We start from the raw sequence: 19,655 nt of genomic DNA on the forward strand, positions 1-19,655 counted from the left end.
GTAATACATGTTTAAGATTTCTCAGTTTTAATTTCTAATATGGGAAATACTAATAGATACAAAAACCCATATAAACAAAAGTTTTTGTTGTCTTCAGTTATTCTTAAGAGTATAAAGTGGCCCTGAGACTAAAATTTTGAGGACCACTCTCCTACAGGAAATCATTGCAAAGGGGCTTAGCCCATGGCATCTGAGAGCTACCATATTCTGCTTATAGTTTTACATTCTACTTATTGTTTTATAGTTTCTGTGTTGCTTATCCCCAAGCTGGACTCAGTCGTAACTGTGGAGAATCCTCTAAACATAAGACTCAGATAATTTATTTACTAAGGACATAAGCATGTTTTGATTTGGAGACTTCTCTACAGTTTCTAATGTTTCCTCAGCTCTGATGTATTTAACTTGCACATAAAAGACTTGAATGTCCTTGAGTATGTCATATAATCCCTCTCAGCCTTATTTTTCCACCTGAAAAAAAATGAGGTGATTAGAATAGATTATTTCTATAGTTCCCTTTTCTAACATTTCATTACTCTATGCCTTCTATCCATAGGTACTGAATAAACTCCCAAAGTGCTTGTTGAATGTTGAGGTGAAATTAGCAGTAGAGACTGATGGCTTAAATTTATTATTTTGGAACTCTTTCCCCTCAACAGTTCTATCTGTGTGTGTGTGTGTTTTTGTGTGTATTACTTCCTTAATTTGTGTGCTGGAGGAATGCTGAGGCAGGTCAAGAGCTGAACTGGGGTAAAACATGAGTATATACATATGCATGTGTGTGTATATATGACTGTCAAGGAATGTAATAATCTGGGCTCCATGTATGCTACTGTCTCAGAATTGCTTCTAATCTAAAACATTTTTAAAACATAATTTCTTCTTCTTGACATTTTAGATGCTTATTGTCATACGGGGTTAACTTTTCTCCAGAATTTTAAACTAAAAGAACTCTCTCTTTTTGTTTTTAATGAGTTAAACAGGCAGCAGGTAGTTAAAATTTGCCTTCCAAACAAAATGGCATATCTCCCTTTTTAGGACTGGAATGTAAGAAGTTACAGAATTTCAGTATCTGGAAGGACTCAGGATTTACAAGCCAGCTCCCCTTAACCAGTATATTGTTAGATTATTTACAAGACTAAAGTTTTAATGGTCATTTCTCTTATTGTGGTACCACACCATATAACCTTTTAAACTCAGATGAAGATCGTTTTTGAAAAACAACCTTTACATACCCCCTAATTTTTAAGCCCAATTTTTCCTCTTTATCTGAACTTTAAGGTTAAAGCATTAACATACTTTATGGGTTTTTATAGACTATTGTTTAAACCACAAGTGATAAAAAATATTTCTTATATTCAGTTAACATGTAACTTTTAAGTACCTATGTGGACATTACTGTACTTAGTGATGTGAGGAGGTGAAAATTTTTTTTAACAAGTTACTCATACACAAGCACTAGTTGATATTTAGCAAATGACATGTTCCAAAAATGTTTCAAGTAATAGCCAGATGGATTAGCTACTTGAACTTTAATTTGCACCTTTGTCATTTTGCTATGTCTTCACAGTAAGCAATGCTTAGGGACAATAAAGACAGAACCCTTCAAACTTGAAAATGAGATAGCCCTCTGAGAATTAAGCCAGTAAAATCTCAACATTGTGCTTTTCAATATACATCATTAAAGGAAAATGAGAAATTTGCATGGCTAAAGAGTGAGGAAACCCCCAAAACAGTAATAGGATGGCCAGAGATATAAACTACCAAAGTGGCAATAATTTCAATAAGTTGTATTATTGTATTATTATTGGTTAAATTTTTAAAAATTTTATTGGGGTATAATTGATTTACAATGTTGTATTAGTTTCAAGTGTACAGCAAAGTGAATTGCTATACAGATGCATATATCCACACTTTTTTATATTCTTTTCCCTTATAGGACAGAGTATTGAGTAGAGTTCCCTGTGCTGTACAGTAGGTCTTCATTAGTTATCTGTTTTATATATAGTAGTATGTATATGTCAATCCCAATCTTCCAATTTATCCCTCCCGTCCCTTACCCCCTGGTAACCATAAATTTATTTTCTACGTCTGTAACTCTATTTCAAAGATATAAGTTTTTGTAGATAATTTCATTTGTAGCCTTTTTTTTAGATTCCACATATAAGCAATATCATATGATATTTGTCTTTCTCTGTCTGACTTACTCAGTATGAGAATTTCTGGGTCCATCCATGTTGCTGCAAATGGTGTTATTTTGTTCTTTTTATGGCTGAGTAATATTCCACTGTATGTATGTACCACATTTTCTGTATCCATTCCTCTGGAGATGGACATTTAGGTTGCTTCCATGTCCTGGCTATTGTGAATTGTGCTACAGTGAACGTTGGGGTACATGTAGCTTTTTGACTTATGGTTTTCTCCATATGTACACCCAGGAGTGGGATCGCTGGATCATATGGTAGCTCCATTTTCAGTTTTTTAAGGAATTTCCATACTGTTCTCCATAGTGGCTGTTCCAGTTTGCATTCCCATCACCCTCTCCTGCATTTATTGTTTATAGACTTTCTGATGACGGCCATTCTGATGGGTGTGAGGTGATACCTCATTCTAGTTTTGATTTGCATTTCTCTAATAATTAGTGATTTTGAGCATCTTTTCACATGCTTTTTAATCTTCTGTATGTCTTCTTTGGAGAAATGTCTGTTTAGATTTTCTGCCCATTTTTTGATTGGGTTGTTTGGTTTTTTTTGGCTTTTATACTATGTGAAGAAAGACTATGTGAACAGAAGTGGGGTTAACAATATGTAGCATAGAATAGTTGTAGCCCAAAGAACCAGAAACTAGTAGTGTTTTTACAGAACTATCCAAATTTGATTGTTGTGAATTAGATTTCATAATAACTTGGATAATATATCTTTTAAAATCATTTATCCTCCCTTTGCTGGGATGCAACTTCTTAATTACTAATTTAGCTTCCAAGATAATTTTCCATGGTCTGCCACAGGGTGACTTGCAAATGCCCACCCCACCCAGGTACATGGGTCTGTAGATTGGTAGCAGTGGTCAGAGGTGCTGGATAGTGTAAAAAGCAGCAGGTTCTTATCGTATTATTAAATGCATTAACATACTCCAGTGAGTGATGTGGAAATATCATGCTAAGGAGAAGTGAATAACAAGAATTTGAATACTTCTTTTTTTTAATATTTATTTGTTTATTTGGCTGTGCCAGGTCTTAGTTACAACACACGGGATCTTCGTCTCCACGTGTGGGATCTTCGTTGTGGCAAGTGAGATCTAGCTCCCTGACAAGGGATCGAACCTGGGCCCCCTGCATTGGGAGTGCAGAGTCTTAACCACTGGACCACCAGGGAAGTCCCAAGAATTTGAATACTTCTAAGAGATTAAGTCACTGGGTTGAACAAAACAAGGTGTTATGTTTCTTTTTTATTGAAGTATAGCTGTTTTACAATGTTATATTAGTTTCAGGTGTACAACATATTGTTTCAACATTTTTATAGGTTATACTCCATTTAAATTTATTATAAAATATTGGCTATATTCCCTGTGCATTACATCCTTTTATTTATTTTCTACCTAGTAGTTTGTACCTCTTAATCCCATTCACCTGTCTTGCCTCTCCCCCCACCCATCGCCCCACTTGTAACCACTAGTTTGTTCTCTGTATCTGTGAGTCTGTTTTTGTTTTGTTATATTGATTCATTTGTTTTATTTTTTAGATGCTACATATAGGTGAAAATGTGTGTATTTGTCTTTCTCTGTCTGACTTATTTCACTAAGCATGATACCCTCCAGGCCCATCCACGTTACTGCAAATGGCAATTTTTCATTCTTTTTTATGGCTTAGTAACATTCCATTGTGTATATGTATGTATGTATATGTGTGTGTGTGTGTGTGTGTGTATACACACATCTTATTTTTTATACACATCTTCTATATCCAGTCAACTGTTGATAGACACTTAGGTCGATTTCATATTATGGCTATTGTAAATAATGCTGCTATGAACATTGGAGAGCACTAATCCTTTCAAATTAGTGTTTTTGTTTTCTTTGGATATATAACCAGGAGTGGAATTTCTTGATCATATGGTAGATCTAATTTTAATTTTTTGAGGAACCTCCATACTCTTTTCCATAATGACTATACTAATGTACATTGTCACCAACAGTGCACAAGAGTTCCTTTACTCCACATCCTTGCCTACATTTATTTTTTGTTGTCTATTTGATGATAGTCATTCTGACAGGTTGGAGGTGATATCTCATTGTGGTTTTGATTTACATTTCTCTAATGGTTAGTGATTTTGAGCATCTTTTCATGTGCCTGTTGGTCCTCTTTGAAAAAATTCTCTTCAGGTCTTCTGCCCATTTTTTCTTTTTTTTGTGGTACGCGGGCCTCTCACTGTTGTGGCCTCTCCCGTTGCAGAGCACAGGCCCTGGACGCACAGGCTAAGGGGCCGTGGCTCACGGGCCCAGGTGCTCCGCGGCATGTGGGATCTTCCCGGACCGGGGCACGAACCCGTGTCCCCTGCATCAGCAGGCGGACTCTCAACCACTGCGCCACCAGGGAAGCCCCTTCTGCCCATTTTTAAATCAGGTTGTTTGTTTTTTTGACAATGAGTTGTATGAGCTCTTTATTTATTTTGGCTATTTACTCTTAGCAGACATACCATTTGCAAATATCTTTCCTCATTGAGTATGTTGTCTTTTTGTTTTGTTGATGGTTTCCTTTGCTGTGCAAAAGCTTTTAGTCTAATTAGGTTCATTTGTAATTTTTGCTTTTGTTTCTCTTGCCTGAGGAGAGAGATGCAAAAAAATGTTTTTAAGATTTACATCAAAAGTATATGCCTACGTTTTCTTCTAGAGTTATGGTTTTTAGTCTTAAATTTAGGTTTTTAATCCATTTTGAGTTTGTTTTTATATATGGTGTGAGAAAATGTTCTAATCTAATTCTTTTACATGTAGTTTTTCAGTTTTCCCAACAGCGCTTATTGAAGAGACTGTCTTTCCTCATTATGTACTTCTACCTCCTTTATCCTAGATTAATTGACCATATGTGTGTGGGTTTATTTCTGGGCTCTCTATTCTGTGCCATTGGTCTATGTGTCTGTTGTTATGCCAGTACCATGCTGTTTTGATTACTATAGCTGTGTAGTGTAGTCTGGAGTCACAGAACATGACATCTCCAGCTTTGTTCTTTTTTCTCAAGATTGCTTTGAGTATTCAGGGTCTTTTGTGGTTTCATAAAAATTTTAGGATTATTTCTTCTAGTTCTATGAGAAAAGTCATGGGTATTTTGATAGGGCTTGCATTAAATCTGTAGATTGCTTTGGGTAGTATGGAAATTATAATAATGTTCTTCTAATCCATAACCATGGGATACCTTTGAATTTCTTTGTATCATCTTCACTTTCCTTCATTAATGTCTTACAGTTTTCAGAGTATAGTTAAGTTTATTCACAGTTATTTTATCCTTTTTGATACAAGTGTAAAATGGAATTGTTTTCTTGTTTTCTCTTCCAATAGTTCATTATTAGTGTGCAAAAAAGCAATCCATTTCTGTATATTGATCTTGTATCTCACAACTTTACTGAATTCATTTATTAGTTCTAATGGTTTTTTGGTAGAGACTTCAGGGTTTTCTAAATATAGTCATGTCATCTGCAAATAGTGATAGTTTTACTTCTTCCTTTCCAATTTGGTTGCCTTTTATTTCTTTTTCTTGTCTGATGGCTGTGGCTAGGACTTCCAATACTGTGTTAGATAGAAATAGTGAGAGTGGGCATCCTTGCCTTGTTCATGATTTTAGAGGAAAACCTTTCAGTTTTTCACTATTGAGTACAATGTTAGCTGTGGATTTGTCATAAATGGCCTTTATATTGAGATATATTCCTTCTAAATTAACTGCTCTGTGGCATGTGGGATCTTCCCAGACCAGGGCTCAAACCCGTGTCCCCTGCATTGGTGGGCAGATTCTTAACCACTGTGCCACCAGGGAAGTCCTAAACTAACTTTTTTGAGAGTTTTTATCATGAATGGGTGTTGAATTTTGTCAAATGCTTGTTCTACATCTGTTGAGATGATCATGTAATTTTTATTTTTCATTTTGTTAATGTGGTATGTCACATTGATTTGTGGATATTTAACTATCCTTACATCCCTGGAATAAATCCCACTTGATCATGGTGTATGATCCATTTTATATGTTGCTGAATTTGGTTTGCTAATATTTTATTGAGGATTTTTGCATCTATATTCATCAGAAATATTTGCCTGTAATTTTCTTTTTTGTAATGTCTTTGCCTGGTTTGGGTATCATGGTGGCTTTAAAGAATGAATTTGGATGTGTTTCCTTCTCTTAGATTTTTTGGAATAGTTTGAGAAGGATAGGAGGATAGGGGAGTTTTCTGATTACTGATTTAATTTTAATACTAGTAGTCAGTCTGTTCAGATTATCTATTTCTTCCTGCTTCGGTCTTGGAAGATTGTATGTTTCTAGGAATTTATCCATTTCTTCTAGTCTGTCCAGTTTGTTGGCATATATCTGTTCATAGTACTCTCTTATGATTGTGTTTTTGTGATATCAGTTATAGCTTCTCCTCTTTCATTTCTTATTTTATTTATGTCCTCTCTCTTTTTTTCTTAATGAGCCTGGATAAAGGCTTACCAATGTTATTTATCTTTTCAAAAACCAGCTCTTGGTTTTATTGATTTTTTCTATTATTTTTTGGGGGGTCTCTTTTATTTATTTCCACTCTGATCTTTATTATTTCCTTCCTTCTGCTGACTTTGGACTTTGTTCTTCTTCTAATTCCTCTAGATGGTTGGTCAGGTTTTTTATTAGAGATTTTTCTTATTTCCTGAGGTATGCCTATATTGCTATAAACTTCCCTCTTAGAACTGCTTTAGCTGCATCCCATAGATTTTAGAAAGTTGTGTTTTTATTTTCATTTTCATTTGTCTCAAGTTATTTTCTGATTTCCTTTGATTTCTTTGTTGACCTATTGGTTTTTTAGTAACATGTTGTTTAGCCTCCATGTGTTTGTGTTTTTCCCATTTTTCTTCCTGTAATTAACTTCTAGTTTCATACCATTGTGGTTGGAAAAGATACCTTAACTGTTTATTGTAATTATAGTTGATTTTATAATTTTTGTCTTTTAATCTTCATACTAGCTTATTTAAGTGGTTGATTCACAGCCTTTACTATATATGTGCCTTTACCAATGGGATTTTTCCCTTCCTTTAAGTTCTTATTTCTTGTTATAGCCTTTTCTTTTTCATGTAAAGAAGACCCTTTAACACTTCTTGTACAGTCAGTTTAGTATTATGAACTCTTTTAATTTTTGCTTATCTGAGAATCTCTGTATCTCTCCTTCAGTGCTGAATGACAACCTTGATGGGCAGAGTATCCTAAGTTGTAGACTTTTTCCTTTCAGCACATTAAATGTATCATGCTGCTCCCTTATGGCCTGCAAAGTTTCTGCTGAAAAATCAGCTTATAGCCTGATGGGGGTTCCCTTGTATGTAACTTTTTTTTTCTCTTGCTGCCTTTAGAATTCTCTCTTTACGTTTTGCCATTTTAACTATGATACGTCTTGGTGTGGGCCTCTTTGTTTTCATTTTCTTTGGGTCTCTCTGTGATTCCTGTACCTAGATATCTCTCTCCTTCATGTTTGGGAAGTTTTCAGCCATTATTTCATCAAATACATCTCTACCCCTTTCTCTCTTCTCCTTCTGGGACCCCTGTAATGTGAATGTTAGTACACTTGATATTGTCCAGAGGTTCCCTTAAACTATTCTCATTTTTTAAATCTGTTTTTCTTTTTGCTATTCTGATTGTGTAATTTCTATTATTCTATCTTCCAGATAGCTCATGCATTCTTCTGTTATCACCTAATCTGCTGTTGATTCCTATAATGTATTTTTCAATTCAGTTATTGAATTCTTCAGCTCTGACTGGTTCTTTTGTCTATTTTCTAGTTCTTTCTTAAAATTCTCATGGTGTTCATCTATTTTTTTCCACAAGTTCAGGTACCCTTCTTATTACTATTGCTTCGAGCTCTTTATCAGGTAAATTGTTTATATCTGTTTCAATTGGAGTTTTTTCAGGGGTGGTTTCTTGTTCTTTTGTTTGAAACATATTCTTCTTTCTTCTCATTTTGTTTAAATTTCTCTGTCTCTATGAAATTAGGTGAAACAGTTACCTATTCTGATCTTGAGGGTGTGTCCTTGTGTGGGAGTGTCCCTATGCAGTTTTCTTGTACCCAGAGGCTTTGCTAGGTGGCTGTACCTGAAGTAAGCAAGGGCCAGGTCTTTCCCTGAGGTGTGCTGGCAGCCACCACCTTGGTGGGAAGTAGGGCTGGAGCCAGAGCCAGGTGCAAGCTGGGACTTCTCCTTTGCTCAGTGTCCATCACTGCTCTATCAGGGGTGGGGTCCGGGTCCAAGAGGTTGGAACAGGAGCCCTGAGGGAGTTGGGTTTCTCCAGGGTTTCTCCACCTTGGTTTAGGGGTGTCTGGGGCCTGAGGGTTTGGGGCTGCACTTCTGTGCTGGTTTCACTTCTCCCCAGTGTGCTTACCTCGGTTAGACGTTGGGTCAGGCCAGAAGGGTTGGTGCTACACTAGTGAGCTGGCTCACTCAGTGTGGGAAGGGACACATGCTCGAGTGTGATAATTGTCTCTTCCCTGGAGCTAGTCTCACTCCCTCCTGATTGTGAGCAAGGATGCACTCTGGCAGTGGCAGTCTTTGCCCTGGAGATGATCTCACTCCCTCCCAAGTCTGTGCACCAAGGTGAATGCTGGTATGCTGGCAGTGGCTGCCAATACCCTGATCAAAGTGAAACTGCACCCCTTCAGATGTGACTTGAACCCAGCCATACTTCAGATGCGACTTGAACCCACAGCCTCTGACTTAGGAGAGGACTCAAACCCATTTGCACCTCAGCTGGGACTCAAACCCACAATCTTCTAACTGAAACCACACAACCCATCTCAGGACTTAATGAAGTTCAGGTTCTTTATGTCTCCGTGCAGAAGGAATACAGTGAGAGACAAAGTGATAGGCAAGAAGTAGATTTATTAATATCCTTTGTAAATAATTTTCAGGAAAACGGGACATGAGAGGATGGTCATGTCCCAGGTCTTGGGTGAGTCCCTGGGATGGGCCTGCCAACTGAGGGTCTTTGGCTTCACACAGAAGGAATTCAAGAGCGAGCCATAGTAAAATGAAGGCAGAGATACACATCCCATAGACAGAATGCTGACCATCTCAGAAGGCGAGAGCAGCCCTAGGAGAAACACTCCAAAGACAGAGTGTGGGCCATCTCAGAAGGTGAGAGAGGCCCCGAAATATGGGGTAGTTCGTTTTCATGGGCTGGGTAATTTCATAGGCTAATGAGCGGGAGGGTTATTCCAGCTATTTTGAGGAAGGGGTGGGGATTTCAAGGAATTGGGCCACTGCTCACATTTTGCCCTTTTATGGTTGGCCTCGGGACTGTCATGGCACCTGTGGGTGTGTCATTTAGTACACTAATGTATTACAGTGGGAGTATAATGAGGCTCAAGGTCTACTGGAAGTCAAATTTTCTGTCACCTTGGGCCTAGTTGGTTCTAACCAGTTTATGAAGTATCCTCAACAGCTATGTCATTCTTTTAAAGGTTGTGCCCTGACCCCTTCCCTTCTGTCTCAAAACCCTCACTCCCCAGGAAGGATCCCTGAGCCTGTGAAATAGCCCCCTCCTCTTCTGTGTCCTCTGCTAGGGATGCAGGTCCTGACCAGATCACTTCTCCCTTCCTACCAGATTGTGTGTGAATCTTTCCTCACAGCTTTGGTTGTAGAGGAGCCTTCCTGCTAGTTCCCAGTGAGAGTCATTCTATATGTAGTTGTAGCTTTGATGTTTTCATGAGGGGAGGTGAGTCCAGCATCCTCCTATTCCGTCACATTGAACCCACCCCAAGATGGTACATTTCTATTCATTTGCAACAACTACATTTATATATTGCTTAAATATTGGAATGCTTTGTAATGAGGTGTACTCATTATTCTGTCACTGAATTGGAATTGGTTTATCCATTCATTGAATGAATATTTGCTGACTGCTTACTCTGTGCCAGACACTGTTAAAGGTGCTTGGGATATGTAAGTGAACAAAATAGATAAGATCCATTTTTTTTAAATTAAGGACTAGTGAGGAGAAAAAGACAATGGGATAAACACAGTGGACTAAGGGAACTCTAAGGTTTATGGTGAGCAGTGAGAAGATTGGACAGATAAAGTAGAGCCAGTTGTTTGACAGCTTCGGATGCTATTTTAAAGAATTTAAACTAAATCCAATAGTCAGTAAGCAGCTAACATGGATTCTTTAACTGACAACTGATACCATCAAAGTAGTATTTCAGGAAGGTTAAGGAAATAGGTAGTATCTGAGATGGGCAGGAACTTGAGACAGAAGAATGATTAGGGAACAATTGCTAAACTCTAGACATGAGGTAATGAAGTTGTAAAGGACCAAGAAAGACATACATCTGAGATGTTGAAAAAGAAGAGGCTAGCTAGGTTTTGGTGATAACGGATAGTCAAAGAGAAGTAGAGGTAAGAATAAAGCTGACTAAATTTTGAGCATAAATTTCAGGGAAAATATTCATCCATTCTCATGTACAGAGGGTTGGAATATATATTGGGGAAAAGCTTTCTGAAAATCAAATTTGCAATTTACATTTTTAAAGGATTTAAAATTTATTGGTCTAATAATTCTGTTTCTTACAATTATCTTAATAAGATAATCATAAATATAAAGGAGTATATACAAAAAAATCATATTTATGTTAGTGAAAAATTTGAAACAACCAAAATAACCAACAATAGAAGATCAGTTAAGTCTCACCCAGCCTAGCTGGATCCATTAATTGGTTGATTAATAGAAAAAATTTAAAGTGGAGACTCATTAAGTTGATATGTACATATGCCTTAAGTATTTTCTTTACTTCAAACATAACTGTGTACATTCATTTGTCAATTTTTTATATGGGGCTATTGTCTTTTCCATATCAATGGGCATATCATGCCCATTAAAATATTGTCTACGGTGTACAGTTAGAGTTTCTTTAAAATGGCATGAGAATTCAGTGATATCTGGCAAACATTCTGAGTGCATAATTCTAGACTTTTATTACTTTTTTTCCTGTTTTTTTCCCCATACCTAATTTAACATTTAAGTCTTTAATCACTTACATTTTTCCATTGCCCCTCCATAGGCCACTCTAAAGACTTTGGCTTTTATTCTAATATGGAAAACAGCTGCAGTTTTGAATGAGAAATTGCATTATCTGAGATATGATATAACAGAATCACTCTGGCTGCTCTGTGTGAGAATGAACTATGGTGTGTGTGTGGCAGGTGTTGGGAGTAGGGGGAGGGTGTCCTTTGTGCACTTTATACTCCATAATTGTTTCATTGCAAAAACAACTGTGGCTCTGTTTCCAGTGTTTGAGTTTCCTTTTAGCCCCAATGTGAATAACAAAATATAGAGACAATAGGAAAACCAGGGATCCAAGAAGCACTGCAGACTTAGAAAATATGGAATTAGGTGGGAAGCAGCATAAGGCTTTTCAGGGTGTTTAGGGAAGAAACAAAGATAAAGAATCAGGTGTAATTCCTAAGAAGTCCTCTCCACCCCTGCTGCCATCATTTAGCTAATTGGTTCTCCAATGCATAGGCGCATTAGAATCTCCTGGAGAGCTTTAAAAATACCAGTGCCTGGGCCCCATCCCAGATATACTGATGCATTTGGTCTGGGGTGGGGCCTAGGTCTCATTATATATATATATATATATATATATATATATATATATATATAAATCCCAGGTGATTCCAATGTGCATCTTGCATTAAAACAAATTGTTTTTCAAGTCTGTTTAGCTCTTATCCTCATATGATATTGGGTAACTTGTGACTGATTACCTCCACCATCTAGGACAAAACTCTATGGCTTGAGGAATTTAAGCTGGCATTTATGATCTTATTCTCTTGAGGTAGGGTGGTGGAGGGGAAGGTTATCTTCATGTTGGGTCTGAAGGCAGGGTCATTTCCTTCATGTAGAGGCAAAGTGATGTTAGTTTTCCACCTACATTCGGAAATCTAAGAAGGCACAACTCAAGCTAATAGGCAGTACACGCTGTGGTTCAAACCTTTTCTCAATTATCCTATGTGGCATTTTACCATAAAGTATCCTTCAGGGAAGGATCAAATATGTTGCCACAGAGGATATACCTACTTCGTCTTTCTCTGCCGAATGGCTCACCACTGAAAGCCATGAATTACTCGTTATTAGGCCCTAAAGAATCCTGTCTTTGTGGCAGTGACCTTAAAAACATTGTTTCTGACTTGTGATTGTCAGCCTTTAAGATGGCCTCCAGTGATTCCTGCTTTCTGGTTTGTATGCCTTTGTTAATTCCCCCCCCCCTTGAGTACAGGCAGAAGTGATGAGACACTTCTGAAGATTAGGCTATGAAATACTGTGACTTCCGTTTTGGGCACTCTTTTTCATTCTCTCTGATTCCTTGCTCCATGGGAAACAAACTGCCATGTTGTAAGTGGAACTATGGAGAGGCACAAGTGGCGAGGAAGTGGTATTTCAAACCCACAACCAATGAGGATCTATGGTTGATCCCTCTCTGAGTTGAGCATTGAGATAACAGATAACTGCAGTTCTGGCCAACACCTTGATTGCAGCCTTATAGAAGATTCTAGCTAGAGGCAACTAGCTAAACCACACCCAGGTCCCTAACTGCATTAACTATGAGATAGTGAAAACTTGCTGTTTAAGCCATTAAGTTTTAGGATAATTTGTTACACAACAATAGATAACTAATACGTGTCTGGCTGGACTTATCAAGAGAAAGGCCTTCCATCTTCATGCTAAATGTTATTATTCATTTCACATTTCAATTATTAGACTATAAGTTCTATTCATATGAAAAGAAAATAAATTTTTATCATCTCATAAATTCAATTTGAGGATTTGGAAACTCCTGAAATTGAAGAGACTAGGACTTTCTCTGTTGTTTTCTGGCAAATCTTCTCAACTCAGGAGAAAGTAAGGAGGACCTTCAAGATGGCGGAGGGGTAAGACATGGAGATCACCTTCCTCCCCACAAATACATCAAAAATACGTCTACATGTAGAACAACTCCTACAGAACACCTACTGAATGCTGGCATAAGACCTCAGACTTCCCAAAAGGCAAGAAACTCCCCACGTACCTGGGCAGAGCAAAGGAAAAAACAGAGACAAAAGAATAGGGATGGGACCTGCACCTCTGGGAGGGAGCTGTGAAGGAGGAAAAATTACCACACACTGGGAAGCCCCATCTCTGGTGGAAATGGGGTGTGTGTTGGGGGGAAGTTTCAGAGCCACAGAGGAGAGTGAAGCAACAGGGGTACAGACAGCAAAACAAAGAGATTCCCGCACAGAGGATCAGTGCCGACCAGCACTCAACAGCCTGAGAGGCTTCTCTGCTCACCCGCCGGGGCGGTTGGGGGCTGGGAGCTGAGGCTCGGGCTTCGGAGTTCAGATCCCAGGAAGAGGACTGGGGTTGGCTGCGTGAACACAGCCTGAAGGGGGCTAGTGAGCCACAGCTAACCTGGGGGGAGTCCAGGAAAAATCTGAAACTACCTAAGACCTAAGAGACCATTGTTCGGGGTGTGCGAGGAGATTCAGAATACCACCTAAACGAGCTTCACAGATGGTGTGAGCCACGGCCATCAGCGCAGACACCAGAGACGGGCATGAAATGCTAAGGCTGCTGCCACAGCAACCAAAAAGGCTGTGTCTAATTGGTAATTACCATTCCTATTAATTGATATTTATTGGACATTCCATCCAAAACAACAGAATACACTTTCTTCTGAAGTGCTCATGGAACATTCTCCAGGATAGATCCTATCTTGGGTCACAAATCAAGCCTTGGTGAGTTTAAGAAAATTGAAATCATATCAAGCACCTTTTCCGACCACAACGCTATGAGACTAGATATCAATTACAGGAAAAAAACTAAAAATACAAAATCATGGAGGCTAAACAATACACTACTAAATAACCAAGAGATTACTGAAGAAATCAAGAGGAAACCAAAAAATACCTAGAAACAAATGACAATGAAAACACGACGAACCAAAACCTATGGGATACAGCAAAAGAAGTTCTAAGAGGGAACTTTATAGCAATACAATCCTACCTAAAGAAAGAAGAAACATCTCACATAAACAACCTAACTTTAATCCTAAAGCAATTAGAGAAAGTACAAAAAAAAAAAAAAACAACCCAAAGTTAGCAGAAGGAGAGAAATCATGAAGATCAGATCAGAAATAAATGAAAAAGAAATGAAGGAAACGATAGCAAAGATCAATAAAAGTAAAAGCTGGTTCTTTGAGAAGATAAACAAAATTGATAAACCTTTAGCCAGACTCATCAAGAAAAAAAGGGAGAAGACTCAAATCAACAGAATTAGAAACGAAAAAGGAGAAGGTAACAACTGACACTGCAGAAATACAAAGGATCATGAGAGATTACTACAAACAATGATATGCCAACAAAATGGACAACCTGGAAGAAATGGACAAATTCTTAGAAAAGCATAACCTTCTGAGCCTGGACCAGGAAGAAATAGAAAATATAAACAGTCCAATCACAAGCACTGAAATTGAGACTGTGATTAAAAATCTTCCAACAAACAAAAGCCCAGGACCAGATGGCTTCACAAGTGAATTCTATCAAACGTTTAGAGAAGAGCTAACACCTATCCTTCTCAAATTCTTCCAAAATATAGCAGAGGCCACCATCACCCCGATACCAAAACCAAAGATGTCACAAAGCAAGGAAACTACAGGCCAATATCATTGATACACATAGATGCAAAAATCCTCAACAAAATACTAGCAAACAGAATCCAACAGCACATTAAAAGGATCATACAACATGATCAAGTGGGGTTTATCCCAGGAATACAACGATTCTTCAGTATATGCAAGTCAATCAATGTGATACTCCATGTTAACAAACTGAAGGATAAAAACCATATAATCATCTCAATAAATGCAGAAAAAGCTTTCAACAAAGTTCACCACCCATTTATGATAAAAACCCTGCAGAAAGTAGTCATAGAGAGAACTTACCTCAACATAATAAAGGCCATATATGACAAACCCACAGCCAACATCGTTCTCAATGGTGAAAAGCTGAAACCATTTCCTCTAAGATCAGGAACAAGACAAGGTTGTCCACTCTCACCACTATTATTCAACATAGTTTTGGTAGTTTTAGCCCCAGCAATCAGAGAAGAAAAAGTAATAAAAGGAATCCAAATAGAAAAAGAAGTAAAGCTGTCACTGTTTGCAGATGACATGATACTATACATAGAAATCCTAAAGAGGCTACCAAAAAACTACTAGAGCTAATCAATGAATTTGGTAAAGTAGCAGGATACAAAATTAATGCACAGAAATCTCTTGCATTCCTACACACTAATGATGTAAAATCTGAAAGAGAAATTAAGGAAACAATCCCATTTAGCACTGCAACAAAAGAATAAAATATCTAGGAATAAACCTACCTAAGGAGCCAAAGACCTGTGCAGAAAACTATAAGACACTAGTGAAAGAAATTAAAGATGATGCAAACAGATGGAGAGATATGCCATGTTCTTAGATTGGAAGAATCAACACTGTGAAAATGACTGTACTACCCAAAGCAATCTACAGATTCAGTGCAATCCCTATTAAACTACCAATGTCATTTTTCACAAAACTAGAACAAAAAATTTCACAATTTGTATGGTAACACAAAAGACCATGAATAGCCAAAGCAGTCTTGAGAAAGAAAAATGGAGCTGGAGGAATCAGGCTCCCGTCTTCAGACTATACTACAAAGCTACAGTAATCAAGACAATATGGTACTGGCACAAATCAGAAATATAGATCATGGAGCAGGATAGAAAGCCCAGAGATAAACCAACGCACATATAGTCACCTTATTTTTGATGAAGGTGGCAAGAATAAACAATGGAGAAAAGACAGCCTCTTCAATAAGTGGTGCTGGGAAAACTGGACAGCTACATGTAAAAGAATGAAATTAGAACACTCCCTCTTACCATACATGAAAATAAACTGAAAATGGATTACAGACCTAAATGTGAGGCCAGACACTATCAAACTCTTAGAGGAAAACATAGGCAGAACAGTCTATGACATAAATCACAGCAAGATCCTTTTTGACCCACCTCCTAGAGAAATGGAAATAAAAACAAAAATAAACAAATGGGACCTAATGGAACTTAAAACTTTTGTACAGCAAAGGAAACCATAAACAAGACAAAAAGACAACTCTCAAAATGGAAGAAAATATTTGCAAACGAAGCAACTGACAAAGGATTAATCTCCAAAATTTACAAGCAGCTCATGCAGATCAATATCCAAAAAACAAACAACTGAATCCAAAAATGGGCAGAAGACATAAATAGACATTTCTCTAAAGAAGATATACAGATAGCCAACAAACATGTAAAAGGATGCTCAACATCACTAATCATTAGAGAAATGCAAATCAAAACTAAAACGAGGTATCACCTCACACCAGTCAGAATGGCCATCATCAGAAAATCTCCAAACAATAAATGCTGGAGAGGGTGTGGAGATAGGGTACCCTCCTGCACTATTGGTGGGAATGTAAACTTATCCAGCCACTATGGAGAACAGTATGGAGGTTCCTTAAAAAACTAAAAATAGAACTACCATACGACCCAGCAATCCTACTAATGGGCATATACCCTCAGAAAACCATAATTCAAAAAGAGTCATGTACCAAAATGTTCATAGCAGCCCTATTTACAATAGCCCGGAGATGGAAACAACCTAAGTGTCCATCATCAGATGAATGGGTAAAGAAGATGTGGCACATATATACAGCCATAAAAAGAAACGAAATTGAGCTATTTGTAATGAGGTGGATGGACATAGAGCCTGTCATACAGAGTGAAGTAAGTCAGAAAGAGAAAGACAAATACTGTATGCTGACACATATATATGGAATTTAAGAAAAAAAAATGTCATGAAGAACATAGGGGTAAGACAGGAATAAAGACACAGACCTAAAAAAAAAAAAAAAAAAAAAAAAAAAAAAAAAAAAAAAGAAAAAAAGAAAAAAGATCTTTAAAGGGCCTCCCTGGTGGCGCAGTGGTTGAGAGTCCGCCTGCCGATGCAGGGGATACGGGTTCGTGCCCCGGTCCGGGAGGATCCCATATGCCGCGGAGCGGCTGGGCCCGTGAGCCATGGCCGCTGAGCCTGCGCATCCGGAGCCTGTGCTCCGCAACGGGAGAGGCCACAACGGTGAGAGGACCGCGTACCGCAAAAAAAAAAAAAAAAAAAAAAAAAAAAGACACAGACCTACTAGAGAATGGACTTGAGGATATGGGGAGGGGGAAGGGTAAGCTGTGACAAAGTGAAAGAGCGGCATGGACATATATACACTACCAAACGTAAGGTAGATAGCTAGTGGGAAGCAGCCTCATAGCACAGGGAGATCAGCTCGGTGCTTTGTGACTGCCTGGAGGGGTGGGATAGGGAGGGTGGGAGGGAGACGCAAAAGGGAGGGGATATGGGAACACATGTATATGTATAACTGATTAAATTTGTTATAAAGCAAAAAAAAAAAGTTGAATAGGAGTCAGAATTAGAAATTTCATCATTTTTCCCTCCTTTTGAGTCAAATATGACAGTATAGACTATTATATATGAAGTGAAGTGCCAAAACATGTCACATTTGCATGCAAATGTAAAGGTTATATCTCAATAGGAATATTTTTTTAAAAGACCACTAACTAATAATCCTAATCATCCAAGAGTAGGAAGTACATGCTGAATGACCTAGACTCTTGTGGGCAGCTCTGAACCTAACCAGCTATGTGATTTGGGATCTGTTACAATCTCAATTTCCTGGTCTACAAATGAATAGTAAGGACTAAGGCCGCTTGCAGTGTTTAGATTCTTGAATTCTAAGTGTATGTAACTAGTGCAGATTTTATTTTCTAAAATTTTCACGTTAAGTGTAAAAAAAGGGGGGAGGGAGGATAAAGAATTATAAGTAAGTGTTTCTCGAAACACTACTGGATTGGACTTACTGCTAAATGTTGGTTAATTCAGCATTGCTTTGTAATTTGTTCATAACTATAACTCTATAGTCAGAGTATTGGTCCTAATATAGCTCATATCTTATATACATACACACTGTTTCTGTTTAAATTTCCATATAATCATGTTTCACCCTAACTTTTTAAAATAAAGTACAGTTAGTCTCATTATGAATTTTCTTTGATACTCAAACATTGAGTGAATTCATATAAAAGATTGATTATGGACAGACACTCTGCTAGACACTAAGGAAACAAATATGAAAAACATAGATCCTCAAAAAAAAAAACAACACACACATAGGTCCTCTTCTGCTCTCAGTATGTTCACAAGACACCAGTAACAGAAGCCTGATCTAGGAACCTAGGCTAGCAAGGCCCTTGAATCATACAACAGTTAAGAATATCATTCATGGCATTTCCCCAGAGTATATCTGAGGAAGGGCAATTTTTTCTAGCTTCCTGCAGCCTCATCATGTAGGTTGAGTGACAAGAAAATCAAATGAACCTGTTATTTCTGGTAACTTAGCCTTTTCATGTAACTCTCTCATAAATGTATTATCAGTTAATATTTGTATAAAATAAAGGGACTTAAAAGACAAATATTTTGAAATTAAAACCACCCTTATTAGCATACCACTAATTTAATTTCGATAAATGTTGGCCTTCTACTGATGAACAATAAAGTGCTAAAAAGATCTGCCAATGCCAGAATTATGAAGTAGAAATTTATCTTTTCAGTAAGTCCATTATCTGTAGCCTGACTTCAAGCCTTCATTACTATTCAGGGCCTCAAATCCCTAAGTATAGACTCTACTTTGGGCATTGTGCTCTTGCCATTGAACAGGAAAACAACTTTCAATGCTGCCATATTTTGAATGGCAGAGATTTCTAGAGATTAGAAAAACTACTAACTTTAAATATGCATATTTTTTGAATGTTGTACTATTCTACTCATGAACTCAAATATAGTTTAACTTTAAAATCCTGTAAGTTCTTTTATCTACAGTGATTTTACTTATAAGATCCAATTTAGTTGACAAGAGTATGTGGCAAAACATATTTCACATTTTTGTATTGTTCCCTGTGAGACGTCTATTGTAAGAATTGCTGCAGGCTGTCATTTTTGTCTGCTGCCCAGGATTTGCTGGCCTGAGTGCTGTGTACTAGACTTGGTGTTGCTCATGAGGGGGAGGGAGAACTTGCAATTGAGCCAGACGGTTTTGTTATTGCTTTAGAATTAAAAGCATATGAAACAGATACAACTTATTAAGGTTTTTTTTTATAAATAACATAAACTTAAATAACAAAACAGTAAAGTTCAAATACAACTTAAAATAGAGTTTAATGCGGTAACCACAGGAAAAAAGCATGATTATTTGTGGGAAGAACATTATTAAAAGCCATATTCCCAAATATGAATTATACAAAAGATAGATTATGTTACTTGAAAAAAACA

General features: G+C 37.5%; 1 protein-coding gene across 4 annotated transcripts in view; it reads left to right on the forward strand.

The window, feature by feature from the left end:
• Nucleotides 1–19,655, forward strand: part of FAM227B (family with sequence similarity 227 member B) — a gene marked incomplete at its 3' end in the record, with an annotated part of 264,786 nt that overhangs the window by 84,114 nt on the left and 161,017 nt on the right. The window lies entirely within an intron of this gene.

Source organism: Mesoplodon bidens (genome assembly GCF_964165515.1).
Source record: "Mesoplodon bidens genome assembly, chromosome: 3".
In the NCBI taxonomy this organism is placed as follows: domain Eukaryota; kingdom Metazoa; phylum Chordata; class Mammalia; order Artiodactyla; family Ziphiidae; genus Mesoplodon; species Mesoplodon bidens.